A 26,499-nucleotide genomic window follows, 5' to 3' on the forward strand; every position below is an offset into this window, starting at 1 on the left:
AGTGGAAATTGAGTAACGTCTTTTTGTGATGATATATTTGAATAAAATTATTCTTCGTTGATATTATAGAGAATTATGCATTGATAAATAAAACAATACATACCACAATTGCATTATATGCTCCTTATATAAATTTCTTATGTCAAAGTAATAAACAAATTCATTTACTATATCAATTAATCATATAAAAATTGCTTTTAGTATCATTGCTTATGAAAGATCAATTATGCTTGCAGTAGAATTTTTTAAATACCGCCTGGTGTTTAATGCTAATATAAAGACAAATAGATTTTAAATTTTAATCCATGGTTTTCTTATAGCCCCTAAATATTCGAACTTTAATAAAACAACAAGATATGCTTACGACGAAATTCCACCTTCTAAATCTTCTGAAATTCTTCTTCCAAATTCACATTCTTGATGCATTTTACAGATTTGCATTATCTATATCAAATCTGTGATGCATCTAATCAATAATCTGTATTTGAGTTATTAAATTTAGATGCATATAATAAATAAGAAAAATTTATCTATATTTGTAATCTTAAAGGAAGTTAAATATCAAACGAGTCACAATTTCATATCTTATACTGAGGGGGGGGGGGAAATCATGGTCAAAGCTACAATACTATGGCAAACAATTTTCGTGTTTTTGGCTCTGTGGCAGCACACAAATCCCAGTCATTATTACCAATGCACTTTTTTAATGACTTTGGTAAAATCAGCGATAAAATCTGATTTTGTGATAAAGTTTGGTAAATTTGGTAATTTTATCATGATACTTTAAAGCATGACGTAAAAACTATTTATTCGGTAAAATTTAGTATTCAGTTTTTTATATTTTACTAAATGTGTAGTAATAAAAACTATAATTTTGAAAACCAGAATTTCTGATAAACCGTTACCATATGAGCGAAGAAACTGCCACTTGAATAGTTTATATACAGCATAATTTGGTTTCTATTACCATAGTAATATGATTTTTTTTATCCCACCAGAAATGTCATGAGTATGGTAATTTTACCAAAATATTTTTTAAGTGAACATTTTTCGGTGTTAATATGAAATTCAATTCAAGTTGTTTGCTGTTTTAACAATCCTATTTTAATAGGATCAATATCTAATAATAATAAGCAATATCTTATAATAAAATGAGCTATATTTTATGATAAAGTAATGGATTAATTGGTTGATAGCAGTAATTAAAAACTTATCAAAACTTAAATATAATTCTTTGCCAGTCCTTGAATGCTGGAAATGAGAACAATTATTAGCATCTAAGTAGCAAGGATTTTTGTTTTTATTTACGTTTTCGCTGCTAAAAGATGCAATTACAAAACCATCCATTTAAGCGTGAAATTCTTCTTTTAATCTCAATCGCTGTCTGATAAATAAATTTCTAAAAGCAAAATAACTTAGCAGAAATAGAATAAAGTTCCGCACTTCAACGTCAAATGATTCATTTTCTTCACCAGACATAAAATGTAATATATATTTCTTACAATGGATTAATAAATTAATTGATTTAAAGAAATTTCTGTAAACATGATGAGATTTTTTAAAATATTAAAGGCAAAACGCAATTCAATAAAGCTGAAAAATAAAGCCATTACTAACATCAGGGTGACAATGCAAGTACTTTTGCCTTCATTTGCGTTCTCACAGCTGAATGATGCAATTACGGAAACTGCAATGCAATTATGCAATTACGATTGATGCATTTACAAATGATACAATTACGAATGATGTGTAATATCTATTTCTTATAATGGTTCAATAAATTAATTTATTAATAGTTTCTGTGAACATGATGAGATTTGTCAAAACATTGAATGAAAATTTTAATTCAATTCTTGAAAGCTGAAAATAAAAGCAATTACTAACATCAGGGTGACAATGTTAGTACTTTTGTTTTCCTTTGCGTTTTCACTGCTGAATGATGCAATTACGAATAATGTGTAATATCTATTTCTTATAAATGAATTAATAAATTAATTCGTTGACAGCAGCTTCTGTAAACATGATGGGATTTGTCAAAACATTGAATCTAAAATGCAATTCAATTCTTGAAAGCTGAAAATGAAAGCAATTACTAACATCAGGGCGACAATGCGAGCACTTTTGTTTTCCTTCACGTTTTCACTGCTGAATGATGCAATTACGAATACCGCCCTTTCAGGCGTAAAATCCTTGTTTTAATCTCATTCGCTGCCGAATAAATAAATTCCTAAAAGCAATGGAACTCAACAGAAATGGATTAAACCCCCGCCCTTCAATGTCTCCCCTGAACCGTTTTTCGCCTTCAACACCACTAACATGATCATGTTGTATCATCCAACTCCCTAGGGAGGGTTTCCCTTTGGCGAAAATCATTAGCTTGATACAATAATGGACCCCTGTGCCCATTCTATTCAAATGAAGGGGTGGGAACTCGTGCAGCCATCTCGAACCTCAATTGTCACCCAATTACAACTCAATTCAAGTTGTCGTCGGGAGAACCCCCTCTGACTCGATCCCGGTCTTCCTCTTTTTCCCGTTTTTATTTTAGTTTTAAAATGTTCTGGGGGAGGAGAGGAGGGTGTTTGATCCTTCGTCCCCTCCTATAGGATCGCCTTTGCGAAATATTCATGGCAGATGTCGTTTTCATGGAGTCCATATCAGCTGTCCGGTCTGCGCTTAGATACGTCAAGAATGATATTTTATGCCCTCCGTTTACTTTTCAATGTTTGTTGAAAAGATATCATTGTCGAATGCTGTTTCTTTTTTGGAATCGTCATCGAATTGATATAAGAGTAATTTTTTGCAATCTTTTTTGGAAGTTGTTTTGATTTTTTGTCAAACAGGCAAGCTCTATTGTTATTTTATTTTTTAGATAAGAGGAAGCAATTTTTAACTATTGCTTTTATTTTAATTTTATAAAAGCAAATCTTATTCCATAAAAGAACTTTTAATAATTTTGCCCGATTGAGGCAAATAGAGTGACGTCCATGTTAGCTGTCCGGTTTATGTTTAGATACTTGAAGAATGATTTTTTTTATGGCCCCCGTCTACTTTTCAAAGTTTGTTGAATAAGATTCTTTCTTTCTCTCTCTCTCTCTCTCTTTTTTTCTTTTAATTATTATCGAATTGACATAAGAGTAATTTTTGATACATCTTTTGCGAAAGTTGCTTGATTTTTTGTCATAAAGGCGAAAAAGATCCATTGTTATTATATTATACATTATTTTTATTATATTTTAGATACGGGAAGACTGATTCTTTATGGCAATCCTTCACTTTGTAATATTTGTTGAAAAGATATCGTTGTCGAAAGTGGTTTGATTTTATGAATTGTTATCAAATTGATGTAATTTTTGAAAAAAAAATTATTTGACACTTCGATAATTTTGTCTGGAAAGTAAAAGAGATCGAATGCTATTACTCTTATTTTTAGATACGGAGGGAGAAATATTTAATTTCATAAATTCAAATTTTATTTTAGGATAGAAATTTTATTATTTAGTTAGGCAAAAAACACCATTTTTATGACTTCTATATAAGCTATCCGATCTGGGCTTAAATACATCAAGAAGGATTTTTCATGTCCGCTGTTGAAAAGACACCATTATCGAATGATGTTTCGTTTTATGAATCGTATATGAATTTATATCCAAGTAATTTTTGACGTATCTTTTTTGAAAGTTGTTTTGATTTTCTTCCCGGAAGGCGAAAAAAATTCTACAGTTATTTCTTTATGCTTTTTTTTCTTTTTTTTTAAATACAGAGAAAAAATTTTCAGTTTCCTAAAATGAAATTTAATTATTTGACTGAAACAAAATTTGCTTTGACTGAAACAGTAAACGCTACAATCCTAGAAAAATCGATTTTAATGCAACGCTTAACCATAATATCTGCCTCTTGAACAACACCATCATGCACCTTTTCCTGCAGAAAGGTGCTAAATTGTTCCAGTTTTCCATTTAAAGTTGAATCTTATTATTGAGTAATCATTTATCGGTGAAATCCATTTTTATCGTAAAATATTATACCGTAATTTTGACAGTAATATTTATTTAATTAGAGTGATTCAGTAATTATTACAGTGAAAATTATGGTACGTCAGATTTATTGTTTCGTAATATTCGATAAAAATAGATTTTACATCACCGTTTCGGTGAAAATGGATTTTATGGTAAGTACTAGTTCCTTGGGTACCAGTATTTTGTGCAATGTGGCGCACTTCGGAACTTTGCTACGGTTCAGTAATTTTAAACAATATTATGGTTCACTATTGCCCAAAATTTCCAATAGTGTAGTTTTTTATAACTTATTTTTTACTGTTTTTTATGATTAATTATTATTATTTTTACTATTGTATTATTATTGTATTAGCTGTTTCAAAAAACAAAAATACAGCACGCATATATTTGTGTTCAATAGATAAAAATAATTTTATTTTTATAAGTGGCTTGATAAAATAGACAAATAAGACCCACCGCTAAGTTGCCTTTTTGAACGCCCTTGAACCAGTTATACTGTGGACAAGTCTTGTAAAATGATAGCTTGACAACATTAAGATTTAACCTCGGCCCGATATCATTTTCAACCAGTTTTTAACTCCACAGATATTTTTTTTAAAACATGTTGGTAGGATTAAAAGTTCTTTATAAGTTCTTTTATTTCGCTTCTTAGTGAAAACCTATGGCTTCTTTCGGAAGAAAACCTGATTATTCCCCTAAAATCTATTAAAAAAAATATCGTTAAGTTGGAATGCAAATTATTTTTAACAATGGATATCACATGTGAGCATTTTTTAAGTTAAGTGCCTTTAGAATTTTGTTAGATTTGTCTAAAATGGAATCTAGAACTAGTTTATTATTATTATTATTATTATTATAGTCAATTTATGCACATCACCTATCAGGAATAATAGTTATCAGAAACGTATTTAAAATCTGTCCTTTTCTCTTTATATTTCTGCTTCTTATGATATCCAAGATGTAACAGACCAGCTAATTTTTATTTCTAAAATTAGTAAAAATTTCATTCTGTAGAATAAATTATTTTTTACTTAGAAAATATTTACTTTAAGCAGATTTTTAGGTATTTATGATAGATATTGGGCATTGAAGTTAGGTTGTGGCTGAGTTGTGTTTTATCAAATAAACAGTGGGATATGGTTTCATAAGTTTATCTGCTTGTTTCACCTATCTTAAGAAATGGGAAATACTAAACCGTTTTGCTTTGAACAACTTTATGGTGCTGCCATCTATGCATGAATGAGAGTATCATATTCTTATAGTCCAGGGTCATAAATTGAAGAGTGCAGGACACTGGAAACTCTTCATGTGTTAAATGGAATGCAAAAAAATATTTAAGCGTCAACGCTGGTACTTACTTGCAACAGATTACAGATTTGCTCTTTCGGCGATAATATGTAACCGGCTGCAAAGAACTTAGTGGCTTCATTAGTTGGGCCTAATTGGCTCGATGAAATTCTGGTTGTTTAATCGTATTAAATGAAAGCAGTTATTGAACGGTTCTTCTTAAAGTTAACAGTTTGAATACCATCTTGTTTACGGTTATTTGCCTTTTTTGTTGGAATATTTTAAAATAACTAGTAAACAAATTGTTCTTAACCATATTTGGCTAGCAATTTCTAACAAAGTACCAAAATTGTTAACAGTGCAAAAACATGCAAGTTAATAGACTATAAAATAAGCCAATATTACAAAAAAATATTTTACTATTTTTTTCCTGTTGCTTGATTAAGATCCCACATACTTCTTATTGCAAAATAAAATTTGGTAGATGTCAAATCAAATTGAAGAACTATTTCACTAGTTCTTCAATTTAGTCGCCTTAGTATAAAAATGATGTATTCTGAGTAATAAATATGGCTAGCTTATGTCGTGATTTCTCTTTCTCTAGCATTGGGTAAAAGGAGCACATCAAAGAATTCGTGGCGGCACATAGAAGTTAAGCAGACTATATAATTTGTTAAACCATTTATTTAAAATAAGTAAAATTTGCTTGGAAGTTGCAGCAAACTCGCCATTTTATTTGGCTGAGTAGATACTTAACAGGCCAGAAAACATCTTGCAATTCTCCACCTTTAGTTAAACCGTGATTCGAAAACAGTTGAACAACCTTCCATTCTCGCTTACAATGTCCATCGTTCGAGTCGAACACGCTGCCGCTAACTTGGCACGAAATTTCAAACAATCTTCCAGTTTCACCTTTTAAAGAAAATTCCAAGCTCAATTCCCTGCTCTCACTCCCCAATCTGTCCTCTTTGAAAGCCATCCTTCCATTTCTAATGAGATTTTAGACTTGCTTGGCTGCTTTTCTATGGCTCGAAGGTTGCAACCCCCTGCGTCCTCCATTATGAAGTGGTTTAGGGTTCAGGCAGAATGGAAAGGGGCACAAAAGCACTGGAGGAAACCACATATGATAGACGATCGTTTTAATTTGTCAGAACTTTACAATGTGCGCAAGGTTCGCCTCTCAGCTGTTTGTGATGCTCAAACCATGGAGATGACTCCATTTGTCAACACCTAGATGGTAAACATAACAACCGAGAGTTATGTCGTGTTCGAAACATGTTTATGAAGGTAGTTATTAGCATACGAGTCAAACAGCAGTTTGGAAGATTGCGCCTTCAATATTTTTCGGGCTTAGAAATAATTTGAAAGCTATTGTGTATGGAACCTTCCATACTGTGTGCTATCATCTACCTATGCATTAATGATTAATATATATTGTATTGTTAAATGATTTCCCGTCTGGTGTTTGTTAGAAATATAAAGGCTGATTAATGCTACTAAATTAGAAAAACTTGTTTTTATTTAGAGAAGAAACCATAAGTGTTCTTTTTCATTAAAAAATAAATAAAAAAATTCCTTTATAACTTCTAGAAACAAAATGTTAAATTTTCAATAGTCAAACAGTTTCTTAATTATTCTTTTTAAATGTGAATTTGTTTTCTTTAAGTAATGACCGGTTATATATTATTCTTTAAATTATACATGCAGATAAAAAAAATCTGGTAAAACTACCGCACTGGAATGGTAGTTACGTTTCTGGTAAAAAGAATCCTAATTCTGGTATTAAAAATCAAAATATATGGTATTTAAACCATTCATATGATGACGGTTAAACGGAAATTCTCGTTTTCAAAATTAAAGTTCGTATTATCAAAACAAAAAAGTACATTTAGCAAAAATATAAAGCAAAAGTAAACTTTAACGAATAAATAGTTTTTATGCCATGCTCTAAGGTGTCATGATTAACAAATTTTATCACATTTACCAAATCTTATCCCCTATTATAAAAGCATATTTTATTGGTAATTTTCCTAAAGCAATTCGCAAAAAACTACAGAACTTTTTGGTGTTCCCATAGAGCCAGAAACTCGCCAAATGTACCATATTTTGGTAGTTATGGCCATGTTCTTTTCCTTGGTGTATCTAACTCTCCTGGGTTTATGCGGCAGATCCAAACTGTGGTGTGATTTTTATTTAATGTTGTGTATGATACATTATATGACATAAAAGACACTATATGGTGTGTTTTTGGTTTATCATAAAACGTGCTCTTACATTTTAAATGCATTTTTGCTTTCGAATCCAAAATGGCTTTGCCATTAAAATAACAGATCATGTAATAAACCATATCCCCATACCTTCTGTAATAAACCAGAATACTCAGTCATATCTATTTTGCAAAATTATTTGCTCAATTTAAACTTTAACTCAAATCGAACAATATTTAATCGCGCCTAGACTATACAAGCTTTGACAACACGTGGTACCCCAAAGGTCCTTTTAACATCTCCATGCTTCTGGCGAAGACAGAAAGATAATGCAATCGAATCCTCATCTTTTTCGTGGCATTCAAATTCACGCATCACAAATTCTCACAAGAAAAGAATAAAAACATTATCCCCTTGGCCGTTTCTGAAGGCACGAGCTTTTGCACTGTTCACAACCTTGTATTGTAGCTCCACCCGGTTGTATAAACAGCAACCAAACATGTATCTTCCATCCTTTTCCCTAAGGTACTTATACACTCGATGTAGAGTATCATCCTAACAACCTGTAATCTCGTTTGGCGACGCCTTACCATTGATATAGATTTGCCGTTCATTAGGGTAACGAGATTAGGGACAGAAGCGATTGGCGGTGGGTGTAAGATTGTTGTGTGTGTGTGTTGGCGAAGAGAGAGCTTTCAGCACACGTATAAATGCAAGAACCTGCGGAAAGATTATTTGATTGAGGCAGAGGAATGATAAGAAGCTTCGAAAAATGAGATTCTTTTTTACTTCTATTTTTTGCCACTTTGGTGAGAAGAGAATATTTGTTGAATTATATTGCTTAAATGCAATGGGAAGTCGAATGTTGTAAAGAAAAAAACTTTTTTTCTTCTGTTCTTCGTCTTGTACTTGTATTTATTGACTGTTTGAGAAACTTGAAATTTTTCTCTTGGGAGTTTTGACAAAAAATGCTTATTGTGGCATTAATGTTTCATTTCTTTCCTGAAAATAGNTATAATAGAGGTAGGCCACAAAAGATTGGCAATATTTGAGCCCCATAGACTCAGTGAAGAGCTATTGGATTTTAAAGAGCTTTCAGCAGGGGCTTATAAGCGCAGGTTAAATAAACATCTACTTATATTTTTATTAAAGTTTTTCACCCGCATATCTTTCTATAATGCATGTTTTTAGTGAGCTCTATTGAGTGTTGTAATCCTCATATTCAATGGATATGTGAAATTTTATCTCACATGGAGTGCATTATATTAATCCTCAGGATTATATCCTAAAATTTTCTTTATATGAAGAGAACTTGAATAAGATCTTTTACGAGTACTTGAGATGATATACTGATATAAAATATGCTTTTAAAAAGTAGAGATTTATTTTTCTCTTATTTTTTGCATCTATATTAAAAATTCGGAAAATGGCTTGTATCAACATATTGATGTTTTTTTTCGATAGCTGAATGCATTTTTTTTTAATATATCATACCCGGCGTTGAACAGTCGACCAAATTCTGAGTTAACAACTACCAATGTTCAACTCCATAACCATGTAATTTTGAACCTATCCCAGAAGACAAGAGAACTCCAGGATCAAGTATTGGGACAAAGCTTTCGTGAAGGTCTTTTAATGAGCTAACCCGTATTTGCGTTACATAGATAGGAAAATCATGAAAAATCTCCCACGGTTAGCCCGACTACAAGGGGACTCTAACCCATGTTCCGTCCATCACTGGGGATATTTTACGTCAGCACTGTGCTCAGTGCGAACTGGGTGCAGAATTGATATCGACCAGTCATCACTGGGATTTGAACCCGCTCACCTCATTGGGAAGCGAGAGCTCAATCACAAGAGCCATTACTGCTCGATATGGAATCATTAAAATACTTTTATTTTTAAGCAAATGCTTATTATTTATGTTTCAATGGAAAAAAAATTTTTACATATGGTATATCTCCATGAAAATATTTTTAAAGTATGCAGATATAGAGTTACTTAATAAAGTGGCTGTTAGTTAGTTATTTTTCAGTGCCCTTGAACACTCCTAGAAATTTTTATTAAAAAATATTCTTATTAAAGAATATCCTTATTAAAGAATATTCTTATTAAAGAATATTCTTATTAAGGAATATTCTTATTAAAGAATATTCTTATTAAGGAACATTCTTACTAAAGAATATCTTGTGTTACCTGCCAACATGTCATCATTTGAGGACAACTTGTCATCTGGTGCTCGGGACATGGCTTGCCAATAACGAAAGTAATTTTTCCATATTCTTTCAGCCTTTATAATTTATAACGTTACCCTTTAATCTTGAGAACTAACAGCTGTATTAGATGACATATGTTTGTTAAATTAAAGTTCCGCAAAAAGTACTTTTAAAACAGTATATTTATACTGAAGTTTTATTCCTTAAATAATTTTCCTATAATTAAATAAAAATATTTCAAGTTGGCAGTTTAATACAATTAATATTCAACTTTAAAGCATTTTCTAACTTCAATATCAACATTAAAGCATGCAGTTGAATTTATTTCTTGTGACTTTTCAGCAATATTTGTGGTTTTATATTTGAAGTTTACCCTTTACCCACCAATATCTTTCAGTCAAAAGTTAAAACAGACTAAACATAAAATATTTAAAATAAATAAATAAAAATTCGAACATAAAGTATAAAACGGCGTAATAAATGTAACACTATTGATATAGATTATTTTAAAATTAAAACAAGTATTGCATTTTTAACACTTTTTATTCCCTAAAATTAATTTTCAAGTACTTTTCAAGAACCGTGGCATACATTAATTAGATTTCTAACTGCCTCTAAATTTATATATAGAACTTTCACAAAAAATCAATCACAAAAAAAAAAGCATTTTAACTCAAATTTTTTAATTAAAATTCTTTTCTTTTCTGTGATTGAACTGAAAGAATATCAAATAACTTAAAATTTTTGAATTAATATGCTTTTATTTTCTGTGATTGAGCAGAAAGTGCACAGAAGACACAAATTTCAAGAAGCAGGTCTATTTCTAATCTCAAGCTAGCTTCTGTTCACAATGATTCAATGTAGAATGTAATTCTAAATAAATTACTAAATAGAACATACTACATTCTAAAACAGAACATGCATTTTTAACAGAACTTTTTCAAATAAAATATTGTGTCTCATCAAAAGTACCCTTGTTATGCAATTTTTGAATCACTACTCTAAATGAATCAATGTCAAGGTGTTCTGAAAAGATCACCATTAATGTATATTTTTTAGAAATCTTATAAAAATTAAAAGCTAAAAGTATACTCTTTGGGCATAGTAAATGAATAATATCATTAAAGAAAAAACAAAAGCGATATCAAAATCTCACAAAATATCTTTTGAGAAGGCGGGTGTATGAAACGTCGAAACCTGTTTTCTGGAGAGAGAAGTTGAAAGTTGTTTATAAGAAACACTTATTCACTGGTGCGACAGCTCTCGGTGGGGCCTGGCCTTTTCTAGGAGTTTCTTCCATCTGTTCCTCCAGTTTTTGATTTTCAAAGTGTTGATAAGTTTTTGATTTTCAAAATCTCAACACTGATAAGAAACACTTTCAAGTTCAAATATGCAATCAAATATGTTTTGATGTTCTGTACACCCGCCTTCCTTCATTGTGATTTGTCAAATTTCGGTAGCGATTTTGTTCTTTCCTCAATCAACACTGAGAAAAAAAGTATTTTCAAAAATACCGAAAAATGGTAAAATTCACCCTGTTTTTCGTTCTATGGGAGCACAAAAAGCTCAGTATATTTTACCCAAGCACTTTGGTAAGGACTTTGGTAAAATTAACACTTAAATATAGTTTTATAATCTGCGATAAAATTTGGCAAATGTGGTAAAATTTGGCAACTTTATCATAATACTTTAGAGCATGACATAAAAACCACTTATTCAGCTAAATTTACTTTTCCGTTTTGTATTTTTTACAAAATGTGTAGGAATAAAAAAATTTGTTTCAAAAAACCAAAATATGCGATAAACCGTTTCGATATGAACTAAAAATTTATCAAATAAGTAGCTAAAGTTCAATAAATTTCAGTTTTATAAACCAGAATTATGTTTTTTATTTACACGAGATATCTTCACCATACAGTACGGTAATTTTACCATGTAAACATTAATTTGGGTTCCAAATGTGCATGATGTTTCATCTTCCATTTCATTAAGATTTCTAAAAATATCTATTAAAGAATGGAATGTGCAGAGTATTCTGTATTTAATTCCCGAACGGATATTTAACAAATTTTAATTAGTTCATTAATTAACTTTAGAGGAACTTTATTTTAATTTTTTAACTTTAGTTCAGACGGAATGTTTATTACAATTTTATTGAAATTTTTAATTTTTTTTAATAACAATAGCTAACAAACTTCTTGTAGGAATTCTACCCTGTACTATGAATCCATTTCAATTTCATCAAGAGAATAAATAATTTTTGAATAGTATTATCTATCCCACGTTTTCACAACATGACTATGAGAATAATTCGTTACATTCGGATAACAGCCTTTTTTCTTTACTTAAAAATATTTGTGCAACTTTTTATGTGTAAGTTCCTTTTGAAAAGGATTATAAAAATAAATTTTAAATGCAGTATTTACAAATACATTATATAAAAGTCTGAAATGCTGTGCCCCTTTGTCTTAAGAAACATATAGTGAAAGAATTGAAATCTTTATGAAAGAATATAGAATGTGTCACTTAAGAGAATTGATACTGGTCGGCTTGGTTTACACGAAATAGAATGGAAAGAACAGTTGCTAACGAAACAAATGCCACGTTCCAACAACTAATCAGGATCGAGATACCCACACTACATATCTTGCAGGTATCCCACTTGTGTGTTAAGTTTTGAAATAAGGTTTTAGAAATCACATCGTTTTTTCTGTTAGTTTGGACACTGCAGAATTATTACTGGTGGCAACACTGAAGATTTTTTAAAAAGTTTAATTGGTTTCTTTTTTGAACTTCTTAAAGTACATTGCAAGCTATCAAGTTATTTAAAAGTATACTGAAACACAGTAGTTCGTCCGTTATAATGCTTCAAGATTTATGGCCTTTCTTAATAAAGGGGGAAAAATCAGTCAACATTCTGACACTTGATGACGATTCACGATTTAATCAAAATGAGTATTTTTCTTTATATTTTTAACTAAAATTTTAAAATGTTTTTAATCTTATTCTAATTATTTACTGTTTATTAAGTATAAAAAAAATAGTAGTAGTTATTTAAATCTACATTTGTAATTTCAAAAATATATGAAAAAAATTGTTTAAGTTTGCTATTGGGAAATATAACTTCAGTTGAAATATAAAGACTCTTATTTCATAAAAGTTTCTAATCTGAATAAACTAATTACTTAGATCATTACTGAAAAGTTTTTTTATTTTTATCCTTCTGACGCAATCAACTTACAGTTGCTTTATCAAAATTATTTATTGTTTATCAAATATTACAAAACAGTATTTGTTATTTAAATCTATATTTCGAATTTCAAAGTTATTTTATTAAGATATTTTTTTGTCAAATTAACTATAAAGAAATCTAAATTCACCTTAAGTATAAAGAAGCTTATTACATAGGAACTTCTAATCTAAATAAATTAATTGCTTAGATTTTTACCGATAACAATTTTTTATTTTATCTTACTGACGTAATGAACTGACATAGCTTTATCAGAATTATTTATTGTGTGTCAAATATTAAAAAACAGTAGTAGTTATTTAAATCTACATTTTCAATTTCAAAGTTATTTTATTTTATTTTATTTATTAAGTTTACTATGAAGAAATCTAAATTTAACTGAAAAAAATAAACTGATAAATATAAAGTCACTTATTTCAAAATTTTTTTTAATCTGAATATAAATTAATTACTTAGATTTTTACCGATAAAATTTTTTAAAAATCTTTCTGAAACAATTAACTTACAGTAGCTTTATCAGAATTATTTATTGTGTATCAAATATTTAAAAATAGTAGTAGCTATTCAAATCTACCTTTATCTTGTAGTAATTTTACAATTGCTTTTTTTTGTTCTATATTCTTTTTAAAAAGTAGTATTTGTTTATTTCTTTATTTTAAGTTATCTATAACGAAGTCTAAATTCAACTAAAATATAAAGATAGTTATTTTGTAAATTTTTTTAATTCTAAACATAAACTAATTATACTTAGATTTTTACCGATAACATTTTTTTAATTTTTGTCTTTCTGACACAATTAATTTACAGTAGCTTTATCAGATTTATTTATTTCATATCAAATAAGCTGAAATATATTTATTTACGATAATAAAGGTATTTATTTAATAAAAATTTCTAATCTAAATAAACTAATTAATTAGATCTTTACCGACAATTTTTTTTATTTTTACTTTTATCTTTCTGATGCAATAAAATTACAGTAGCTTTATCGGAATTATTGATTGTGTTTAAAATATTAAAAAGCAATAGTAGTTATTTAAATCTCCCTTTGCAATTTCAAAGTTACTTGTTTTTTTTTTTAATATTATTTTTATTTATTTATTTATTATTGTTAAGTTAACTATAAAGAAATCTAAATTCAACTGAAATATAAAGATACTTATTTCATAAAATTTTTTTATCTAAATAAGCTAATTACTTAGATCTTTACCGATAGCATTTTTTTTTTATTTTTACCTTTTTGACACAATCAACTTACAGTAGCTTTATCAGAATGGCTGACAAGTCACCTTATGAAAGAAGGGGGAATATCGTGCAGGGGAATCAACAAGGATTGTGTCAGTACGTCAGTCTATGCAGCTCCTATGTCAGGCGGAGCTGACAACCTTAAAAAAAAGTACACATAAACAAATCGCATGAGTAATTTGACGAACCTTTTGAAGCAACCGCCGCTTTATAAGAAAATAAAAAAAGATTTTCGAGTGATGCTGAAATGTTCTTTGAAGAAACAAGGAAAAAATAATCTTTCTCTGTTTTATGTTCTTATTTAATTTCTTTTTTTTTTTACTATTTCAAACTTTGACGTCAATATTTTTAATTTGCTTAGCATTGGAATTTTAGTTTTTCGAGATTGTTTGTATTTTGGTTTTTAACGTTATGGAATTCCGATTTTAAAGTATGCGTATGACTTTTTCCGATAAAAAAAATCTCCTGATAAAAAAAAAAAAATTTCGTTTTGTATTGTTATTCATTTTTATTTTACTATAGTCTAAAAGATTTAGAATTAATCATATATGTATTGATACATTAGCTTTCTTAGAATGCACCATTTTAATCAAGCATTTTGTAACTATTTCTTGTACATGAGAGGTGCATAAATCTAAAAATAATCCATAAAACATAAAATAATTGGTGATATGGATCATTCATTTAAGATAATTGTTATAAAAAAAATTTCAAGCTACAAAAAAAAAAAAATCTTGTAAGTACCATTTATACATGATATTTAATTCAATTCCTGTGGTGTCCTAATGATTTTTGTTCTCTTTTTCCCTTTTCGTGACATAAAACTAATCTTTCTCTTTCTATTTCCCATACCCACGTGTGTAAAAATTTCGTCAACTCAGACATTTACAGGGCAGATTTGTGGGTCACTCTTTCAGGAACACCCTATTAGGTGGGCCAACGTTGCTCCCACAGTAAGGACAGATTACAGAGAATGAAAGAACATCCGTGCCTTGCCCGGGATTTCAACCCAGAACCCCTCCGATGCAAACCCAGTTCCCTGACCCCTACACAGTCTGGTCAGCGACATGAAACTAAGTTTGCAGCACCGTTTAATTAGCTTACTTTTAAATTACATAATGCAATTTACGTTTAGCGCAATGTAGCCAATTTTGGTTGTAGTGACTTTAAACTCTAGAATTAGTTTATGTTTAATTAAGGACCTTTAAATCTGCCCCTTATTATGAGTATTTGGAGGAAGAAAAAAAAAAAAAAAAAAAAAAAAAAAAAAAAAAAAAAAACCCGGCTGTAAAAGTTAAAAACTTACACATGCAAATCATTATAAGAACAATATTTGGTACTTATTTTTAACTTTTTTTATGACTAAAATTTATTTATGACTGCTGATCAATGCTAAGTTTATAAAAGCTCCGCTTTCATATTTTATGTATTATAAATTTCTCGTTTGAAATTGCCTTTCAATTTATTAACTGCAACTTAAAAATCATTGCTGTAAAATGATTTGCAATTTAAAAACACAGATAAAATATACCATATATTGAAAGACGAGAGAAAAAGATAATTTCCGAGTTTTTAAATTGTTAACAAGTGTTTCCAGTTATAAATTGATATTTTCTGATAAAGGATTCCAATATCTGGTTTGGCCTCCATATTTTACTGGGAACTGTCATCAAACTTGTTAATGTTGCATCAAAGTATGATTATATCAATAGTTCTAACTATCCATAGATTTTTTTTTTAAAATCTTAAACCATTCTTTTCAAAGTGAATATGACAGTTTAAAATTCTTATTAAGCACGTGAAAACCCTATTTTGTCAATGTGTATAGCAAAAACACAATTCTCATTTTATTCATAATTTCAAACAGTCTGATTTATCTTTCTAATTTAATTTGCTTCAAAATATTTCAAAACTACATTTTAACCAAACATTTTTAGATTTTATTAGGAGTTTGAAAGCAAATCAGAGCATTTTAAAAGGATGTATCAGAGAACATTTAAAATATTTTATCTTACAATTTCCACGATAACTTGATAGCATTTTTTCGCATCTTTCTATTTAAAAAGCGAATATTTGCTCATTTCCAATCTATGTTTATTGTTTGAGGAGAAATAGTAATTTCAAATCGAGGTTTCGTGGTTGATTTTTTAAGATTTTTATTTGCACTCTCCTTTAAAGAATAAGTCTTTATGTGGTCTTTTGTATGCTTTATAGTTTGCATCATTATGTTTAATCATGATAAAGTTTCGTAATTTAAAAATATCTTGGACTTTATTTGAATAGTGTCGTTAGATTTATATGCATTGATATTACGAGAAAATAAATATGCAGTTAAAACTAGAGGAAAATCTATCTTTAATTTAAAATTTTTCTGTACATGGAGAAAAAAATCTGGTAAAATCACCTTTCTGTACAAAAAAGACATTTCTAGTAAAGAAAAAAAAAACAATTCTGGTAATAAAAACAAAAACATGCATATAGTATTTAATTTTTCTATTCACATGGCAACGGTTTACCGGAAATTTAGATTTTAAAATTATAGTTCTTATTAGCACACATTTATTAAAAATACACAATACTGAAAAGAGTAAATTTAGTCGAATAAATGGTTCTTATGACATACTCTAAGTTTTCATGATAGAATTACCAAATTTATCCACATTTATCAAGTTTCATCACATTTTATAAAACTGTATTTATATGCATTGACCGAATTCATTTAACCGAAATCATTGCCAAAGCGTTTCTGTGCTACCGAGCTTTTTAGTGTTTCTATAGATCCAGAAATACGGTAAATTTTACCACATTTTGGTTATTTTAAACCATGCTCTTCTTTCTCAATATAGATTAAACGAGTATCGATAGTTTGTTTTGTATGTTTTATTATACAAATAACGTTTATGAATATATAAAAGGATATTTTTTAAAATACTTTTGTGAAAGTAGAAAAAAAATCGAAAATTTTCTCATGAGGTGAAAATAATTTTTCGAACTATTTGTTAAATTATTTAAAATTCGAGTTAAATATTTTCAAGTAAATTTATTTTGAGAAAAAAGTAATAATACATAAATTCTTTTAATATTATTTATATTTTTCTTTAAAATGGAGCAAAGGTCCTTGCTCCATTTTACCTTGATGTGAAACCTTGATTGATGTGAACCTTGATGTGACCATACTACCTTGATGTGAAATGGCACACAAATTCGCAAGTAAATTTAAAGTCCCTTTAGCTCAAAATTTTTATAATACATAATAATACGTAATAATACATAAATTCTTTTAATATTATTTATATTTTTCTTTTAAAATAATGGCACACAAATTCACAAGTAAATTTAAAGTCCCTTTAGCTCAAAATTTTTATTTAACATATTTTCCATCTTTTTTTTTTAAATTATTTAATATTAATTGAGGTCAAACTAACTGAAAAGTCTTATTTTTCGTATTCCAATAATTTATGGTTATAAAACACAGGTAAAGTCTAAGGTAAAATCTTCCTAACACGGCTCACTTCCAACAATATTTTTTCAAATTTCTACTTATTTAGATCTAAGAGAAACAGTTATTCATCAATGAAATTCTTTCAATTTACAAAATCAATTATTGATACATTTTAAAATATGAATGGATGGATTTTATATTTTATTGGAAATATAATTTCGGTAATGATATATATATATTTTAGTAACAATTCGACTGTATTTTATAATGAAAAATATCAAAATATATTTTTGCTCGTAATTAGTGTTTTTTCTTTTTTTTTCTTTTTATCTCATTTTATTTTCTGTTTTTACGTGTTATATTTTTACTTATTGTGTTCTATTTTATTTGTTGTNTATATATACATCGGCGTCCCATCTGCGTTCAATTTACAGATCCATTTAAGGACAAGGAAGAGAACGCAGTTCAGTAAAAGATAAAAAAGTAAATAATAAATAAATTAAAAAAAACATGAAAGATATTTATTAATTAAAAAATAAGTACACTGCTTTCCTCATTAATTAGCCAACTCAATATTTTGCTTACAGAAATAAAATCCCAATTCCTAATTTAAATTTATATTCTCCATACAATAATTTTTTTCCCCTCATATAATCATTTTCACAATCTTTCAATAAAGCTTGAAAACTGACTCGATTCAGATTTGCCCAATCAAAGCTTGGAATAAAAGAAAGAAGATAGAAAGAAAGGAAGAAGTCTGATCGATGTTTTATGATTCTTTTCACGATCTTATTAAGGGAAGGAAATGGGGAAAAGGGAGGAGAGGGGAAAAAAAGTCCCTTTATTGGGAAGGGCTGTCCCATAATTGGCTTCAGAGTGTCGTGGCGTGATTGTTGACCCCTCCTAGGTATTTGATCGATTAGATGTCGTTGGATTTTCTTTCCAAAAGATGGTTTGGGGTGCTGGAGAATTGTGTGGAAAAAAGTACCTTGTGGTAAGATATTTTTGTGGTTGAGATTTTAACACAACTTCTTTGCTGATTTTCTCCAAAAGATGTCATTTCCATGAAAGGTGGATGAGGTTTTAAATACATAACCTTTAAATAGCGATATTTTGTCGAGATCGTGGTAGGAGTCAGCTTCAAAAAAATTTCGGAAAAGCCATTTGTCAATGTCGGGTAATGCAGTTTCACAAGTAGTTTTAGTACAATTATAAATTAACTTCAGGAAATATTTTTTTATCAGTTTATTTTGTTAAGTTATGCCTGAAAGCCCTTCTCTGTGAAAAAAAAAAATCGGCAAAATATTACTAAAAATGTCTGATAATAAAGCTGCCAGATATTATCCCTATTCTAAGCTACGGAAAAATCAAGTTGAGAAAAATTTCCTGTAATAAAACGCTACAGAAAATATCAATACACACCAAATACTTTCTGTAGGTCAGATTACGGCGAAGAAATTTGGCATGAAAGTACCTGTATACTGTTTACATAGATTTCTTTTGATTAGTTTTTTAACTATGCCATTTTTTTTCTGCATATTTTTTTTTCTTGTTGCGATTTTTGAGCTTTATATAACTGTTACGGTGAATGACCGAAATCGGTGGTTGTTGACTTTAACCGGTGAATGTTGACAAATGTCCGAAATATTTATTACATTCGATTTGATATGAATTTATTCATGGATATAATTACATTTATTCGATATTTTAATACTTACTGACGATAGATCAGAAGAAACATCAGTGTTTGGAATATCGGGCCATGCATTTACATTTGACCGGTATACATTTGCTCGGTATACCCTACAGCTGATGTTTTTTTAAGGTTAAGTGCCACTGCCCGGTGCATTTACCCGGTATACCCTACACTGATGTTCTTTTAAGGTGAAGTGCCACTGCCCGGTAAACCCTACACTGATGTTTTTTTAAGGTTAAGTGCCACTGCCCGGTATACNTTTTCTGCGATTTTCGAGTTTTATATAACCATTTCCATTGAAAGAATCGGCATAGAATTTATATATTTTTTTCTATCATTGTGTTCAGATGTTCAGAAGCGAGCTGCGAGGTTTGAACCCGGCTGTGCCGTATGAGAACAACCCCTTAATATTCTTTCTGTATATCAAGTCTATATTGTCTGCTTATCCACTCCTTTCATATTCAAAACTTGTATCTAACAGATTATTGCAATCTGTATCAATGATTACAGATTTTATTTGATAACAGAAAAAATTTCTCGCTTAACAGTTTGCGATGTAGTTAACAGTAAATTTCTGTAGTTTTAAAAAATAGAAATTTTCCGTAGGAAAATTACAGAATTATTATGTTTTTAAACAGAAATTTCTTACAGTGCTGTTCTTCAGTGCTTATAATAGCTACTGCAGTTCTAAGGAAAATATTAAAATCAGACTCTGTGGATATCGTAAAAGAGGGGCTGTTCAAATATTACTCAAGCACCTAACACGGGATTAATGGGTTTGGGATTTGCTTGTTTTTGCTGGGAAGGGGGGACGGATAGGAAGTTATAATTTACTGAGTCAATTCTTATATATTATATGAATCAATTATTGTGTATTATATGAAACCTATATGAATATATTATATGAAAAAAAAATTTCAAAATTTTCCTGAAAGGCAAAATGAAAAACGTAGCAAAAAATTTTTAATGTAAAATAAAATTTGAATTCGGAGAAAAAAAGAATCTCGGAAAACAATTTCCTCGTAACGTTTGAGAATTTCAGAGTCAAGAGTTATGATCACACAAGATTCCTAAAGATTTTTCTACCCAAAATTTTATGACCTGAATTAAAGCTTAAACTTTGCATTATGCTAAGTTACATATTTTTATTTGAACTTAATCCTAAAATTAGATTACTACAGTAAATGTCAAAGTTAAAGCAAAAATTAGATAGGGGTTTGCAAATTTCTTACGTAAGTATAGGGTTTCTGATCTCATTAATTGTACAAACAAGGAAGGGGAAGTCCAAAATTGCCAAAAAAATATGCTTACGTAATATTTATACGGTCCCAGAGATATCACAAGGGTGGAAAAAGTTTTAAATACGTAACGAATATTTTGTCGTCAACTTGACAGGTGTTGGCTTCATAAATATCCTGAAAAGTCATTTGTCAATTTCGGGTGGAGCAGTTTCAGTTGAGTTAATATTTGCTCTTTACAAATAAATAGGTTTTGCTATTATTCTAAAGTTCATTTATAGAGCTTTGATGTGAAAATTTCGCTTTTAAATCTTTTCGAATTTTTTCCTTGAAATTATAAAATTATAATTTGTTATTTTAAATTGATTATGTTTAATCTGGAAAATTTCGTTCGTAAATTTATTCGCGTGAAGTGTTGTTATGTTAATGATATTGAATTTGTTGTTTTATTTTACTTAATAATCGGGGTGGAACAGCCGATTCAATTCTGAGTTTACGACTATCAATGATCAACTACTCAGTTTATCAATTTTGAATCCAACCCAGAAGACAAGGAAACTCCTGGACTCGAGCCTTCCTGGAGGAGTTTTTGATGGAACTATTCCACTTGTGCGTTACGTGGAGAAGAAAGTCACGAAAACCTACCCTGGTTAACCCGATGACAAGGAAATTCGAACCCATGATCCATCTACCACAGTGGATACTTCACGTCATCATTGTGGTCAGTGCGAGCCAGGAGCAGAATTCATACCAACCAGCCACTTTTGGGATTCGAACGTGGGTCATCTCATTGGGAAGCGAACGTTCTAGCCCCCGAGCCACTGTGGCTCTGATTTTGACTTTTAGAAAATTTTAAATACAAAACTAGTTAGAGTTTCTATCAATTGATGCTTATCTGTGATAAAGGGCCGACAACAAATGATGTCACACTTGTATGGGAGGGATGAGGGTGATGAAATTGCGCCAGTTTGTGACAAGGCAGCAAGAGAGGCGCGTTGTGGCAAAAAGTGTGACAACACACATTTCGATAAAATAAAAATATTTGAAATCAGCTGATTAAATATTTTTATATTGTTTTTACACTTTTTCATGAAAGAAGAGCACATGCAGTCATTATTATAGTTATGTACACATATGCCTTAAAAGTACAAAATTAAAATTTGAAAATTGAAATGTGATCAGGTATGTTCCTGAACTGTCAATATATCTTTATGTTATGTAGCCTGACATGCGACAAGGAAAAGTAGAGTATGAAAAAGGAGAGGAGAGTCAAAAATATTGGAATAAATAAGTTTGATATTATTTATGAATGGCTCCTAATGTTGAATTTGACTTTTATTAGAGTGGATAATTTTACTTTGACTACCACGTGAGGAATATTTATTTCCCAAACCAATGATTTATCATTTGGTAAATTTTAATTGCTTTTCAAGTATATATAGTAAATTTGAATATAGTAAATTTGATTTCATTAAACTTGTTGATATTGTTTGCATTTTTATTATCTATATAGTTTATTTATATGGATTTTCACTACTTGAGTCAAGAGGCTGATCAAATGTTACATAAGGGTCTTTCAAAAATATGTCGATTTATAGGAGGAAGGGTTTTGTGACTTGTTTACTTTTGTTGACAAAGAAGGAAGAGTATGAGCATTGGTTGTCCCTATTTTAAATTATTTTAAAATAAAAACATAAGTGTAAAAATGTTACGAATGGAAAAATTTGAAACATGGAACAAAAGATACATTGAGTAGAGATCAAGAGTTTTGACCACAATAGGAAAACACAGAAGATTCCTAAAGAATAATCTTCTCAAAATTTTACTTAAAACTTAAATTTCATGTCATGCAAAAATATATCTTTTATTTGAATTTAATCATAAAATTAGATCACTATAATAAAATTCTAAATTAAAGGAAAAACCAAAGGGGAAGGTAGTTGCGACCTTTTTACATAAGTACATAATTACCTTTTTAGATAAGTTTTACATAAGTATAAGTATGAAAGGGGCTTTGATGCTTATTTTTGCTGATAAGGATCCCGTCTATAACTGTCGTTGAACAACCGATCCAATTTTGGATTTACGACTCAGTAGCCTTGTAATTTTGATTCCAAACCAGAAGACAAATAAACTCCTGGATTAAGTATTGGGTGAAATTTCTTTGATGGAACACCCGCATTTGCGTTACATGGAGAGGAAAACCACGAAAACGTCTCACGGATAGCCTGACATCAAGGGAGTTCTAACTCATCCGTCTACCATTGGGGATATTTTACGCCAGTACAGTGGTCGTTGCGAGCTGGATGCGGAAATCGTATCGAACATCCATCGCTGGGACTCGAAGCCATTTTTAAGAGAGAAAATAATTAAAAAAAGAAACAGTTAAATTATTGCTTTATGACTATGACTCTCCAATGCTACAGCTCTCTTTCAAATAAAAATGTATAAATAAACAGAAAATAATGAACAAGCAAATAAATAAATAAATTTTAACTGCCTTTTTTATTGCATAAACTTATCCAGAATATTATTAATCTTAATAAATTACATTACAATATGTGAGTAACTGCCTTTCTTCATTAATAAGAATTAATATTAATTACTTATAGACAATAAGTTTTGTTTTACTTAGAGATAATAAATCCTTCTTGCAAAATAAGAAAGAGAGGGAGAGAAACAAGAAATTTTTAATACATGTGTAATAATTAGGAAAATTTATTCTTGATGATAAGAATAATTAATAAGCAATTGAAATATTCATTTTTCTTCATATAAAATTTTAAATAAGTATCTTTTTTTTTATTGATACATAAAAAAACAACATCAATTAATTCCAATTTCCCGGCACATAAAAATATTTGTTATCTGGAATGTATCCAAATAAGAACAAAAAAATTCAACGCATTTCATTTTAAAATTAACACCTCCAGTACACATAAATATTGTCTTTCTTAAACATTTTTTATCCATTAAAAACTTTTAAATGTCGAGAAAAAAAAGGAGTTAAAAATTTAAAAACAAAAAAAAAGGTAACTAAAATGATGGAAAGAATAATGTAAAAAAAATGGAATAAATCCCACACAAATCCAGTCTGATTCTCTGCGCCTTCTCTCAAAGGAGATCCGAGGTCGCTAAAGCAGAGAAAGACCAAAAAAAGAAAGAAAAGAAAAAGTAGACGGAAATGAATTGATATCGTATTTTATCAGATAGTGCTTGTCACTCAGATGTGATCTTCACCGCTCATTGGTTAACGCAACCGAGCGTGTGATTGGAAAGGCGTTGCCTTGGATTTCCTATAAGCCACGCCTCTTGTCTTGCGCGGCTGACTGTTAAAATGAATGTCTTGAGAATGGAGCACAAATGCTTTCAGACAGGTTGACTGTAAAGATTATTATTCTTTTTTTTTCTTTTCTTTTGTCTTTAACACTTAAGTTGACTTTCTTTTCTGTCTATTGTTTATTTTTTCCGCTTTCACACTTCGAGGAGAGAACTAGAGGATTGGAATTTAATAAAAGGTTCATGGAAAAATTTGTTTCCGTAAGGAGGTATTTGGACCTCTCTCTCCCTTCTTTATCTCTCTTACCATCCGACTTAAATGACTTCTGTTTGAGATGTTACATTATGGTTCAACAGCATTATATATTTTTTTTCCTTCCTTTTGTGATTTTAAGTTTTTATGTATTTGAGTTTGAAAAACACTTCTTTACGTTTTGGCATACCCCCACCCTTTAAAGGGAAACATAGCTGTGTAATTTTCGAACGATAACCCTCACCCTCTAAATTGTACATTATGCCAAGTAAGTGAATTTGAGAACATTATCCAAAAAGAATTATCTGAAAATCAAATGCATGACAAAGGTGTGAGGTACGGTTTTTCAATTAATTTTTTTTTAAAGACGGTTTTTTACGTCTTTTGGGAAGAAAGTTTTTTATACGTTTTCTCAAAATGAGTTTTCTGAAAACGTCGAGCTAATTTATTCAAATTTTCGGATTAAGTGTATAGTTTAAAGACTTAAAGACTTATTTTCGTTGCGTTTATCCATTGTAAAAATTTTTAGTGTATCTAAACATCAAAAATGGAGGCAACTTCTTTGCATCAAAGTGGGACAGCGAAGGACCATACAAAACTCTTGAAACTAGTATTTCACTACATCAGTGTTTTTTTAAACACTATTTGGGGAAAAGTAGCAGCCATCATTTTGGTTATTCAGTTACACTAAAATTTTTAATTACCGTCAGATAAAATGCATGTATGCATACACTGTAAAATATTTTTGTGTATTATCTGAACACCAAAAATGGTGGCAACTACTTTATAACAAAGTGAGACTGTATTTGGGGTAAAGTAGCAGCCACCATTTTTGTAATTCTTTACACTAAAATTTTTAATTACAGTCAGATAAGATACACTTAAGAGTCAGTAAAGTTATTTTGACAAGACAACATGAAGTACATTGTAAAAAAAGTTTGTGCATCTGAACACAAAAATGGTGGCAATAACTTTATAACAAAGTAGTGTTTCACTGAGTGTGCCATACATCAAGATCGAGGATAGTTCTTGGTTTGGTAAAACGCCTAGGATGATCTTTTTTTGGGGGAAAATAGACGCCACCATTCTTGCTGTTCAATAACACTAAAATTTATAATTACCATAAGATACGGTGTACATAAGAATCAGTTAAGTTATTTTTACCATACAATCTAAAGCATGAAACGTAAAATTAAGATGCATACAATATTTCCTAAAATAAAATTAGTTTGTTCATCAAACATACACAGAGGCAGAATATTCATTTGAATTCGAGCAAAACAGAAGTGAATATAAATTAAACATTATCAAATTATTTTATACAATTGATAGATTTGTGTGAATCTTATGAGAAAATAAATATCTTTACAACTAAAAACATACATACATTTTATATCATTTTATATGAGTAGTTTGTCAATTCAATCCGAAAAGAAGATAGAAATTACTTGGCTAGTAATCGACTACAATCAATTTTTCTATCAATTAGTAAAGAAAATAGTATTAACATTATATGGTATTAGCATTACATGGTAAAATAACTCAAACATTACATGGTATTATATAATCTATGACCAGTTTGTCAATTAAATCCGACAAGAAAAACTCATATCTCACCAATGCACTTCATGTAAACAAACCGCCATCGTGGCCGCCATATTGTCACTATCTAAAAATTGCACAATTATTGGCCTGCATAACTTCTATCTAAAAGCAATCCAATGGTCCAGAAACATTTGCTGTACGTTTTATGAATATTCTAACACTTTTCTGAGGATATAATCATGTGAGTGAAGACAAGATTATATCTTTTCCTTATTTTGTTTCCCTCCTTTGAATTCTTTTTTTAAAATTTTTGAAAAAGAATTTTTTCAGTAATAATTTTTCTTCTTTTCTTAAAAAAATACTTTTTCTCTTGTTTTCTTTGAAGAGAAAATATAGAGAAAACATGGAAAATAATAAATTTTAATAAAAAGAGAAAAAGAAAAATTATTGAAATAAAATATTTAAACTAATTTCTTGGATTTCCAATGCTTCTTAGAAAACAACCATTTAAGTACCATTTATATTCAAATGAATAAAATTAAAAGAATATGTAATAATGTTTATTTATCCAAAAAAATATAGACGAACTCTTTCAAAATTTGATAAGAAAACAAAACAATGGATACCCAACTAAAGTACTAATTATATTCTGCATAAAATCATTGAGTTAATTGTATGTAATTATTACAAATTTACTAAAAACGTCTTTGTTAATTTATATTTTTATCATGTGCAAATCCGTGGTTAAAAATCCGTGCAAAGCGGGCAAGCCCTTTTTGTCTCTCTGTCTGTCTCTCTCTCTCTCTCTCTCTCTCTCTCTCT

The 26,499-nt window shown here is 29.5% G+C and overlaps 1 protein-coding gene across 4 annotated transcripts in view; it reads left to right on the forward strand.

Moving 5' to 3' along the window:
- The window catches only part of LOC107441893 (paired box protein Pax-6), an 85,699-nt gene that overhangs the window by 9,881 nt on the left and 49,319 nt on the right, over window positions 1–26,499 (forward strand). The window lies entirely within an intron of this gene.

This window comes from Parasteatoda tepidariorum, chromosome 2 (assembly GCF_043381705.1).
Source record: "Parasteatoda tepidariorum isolate YZ-2023 chromosome 2, CAS_Ptep_4.0, whole genome shotgun sequence".
Taxonomy (NCBI): Eukaryota; Metazoa; Arthropoda; class Arachnida; order Araneae; family Theridiidae; genus Parasteatoda; species Parasteatoda tepidariorum.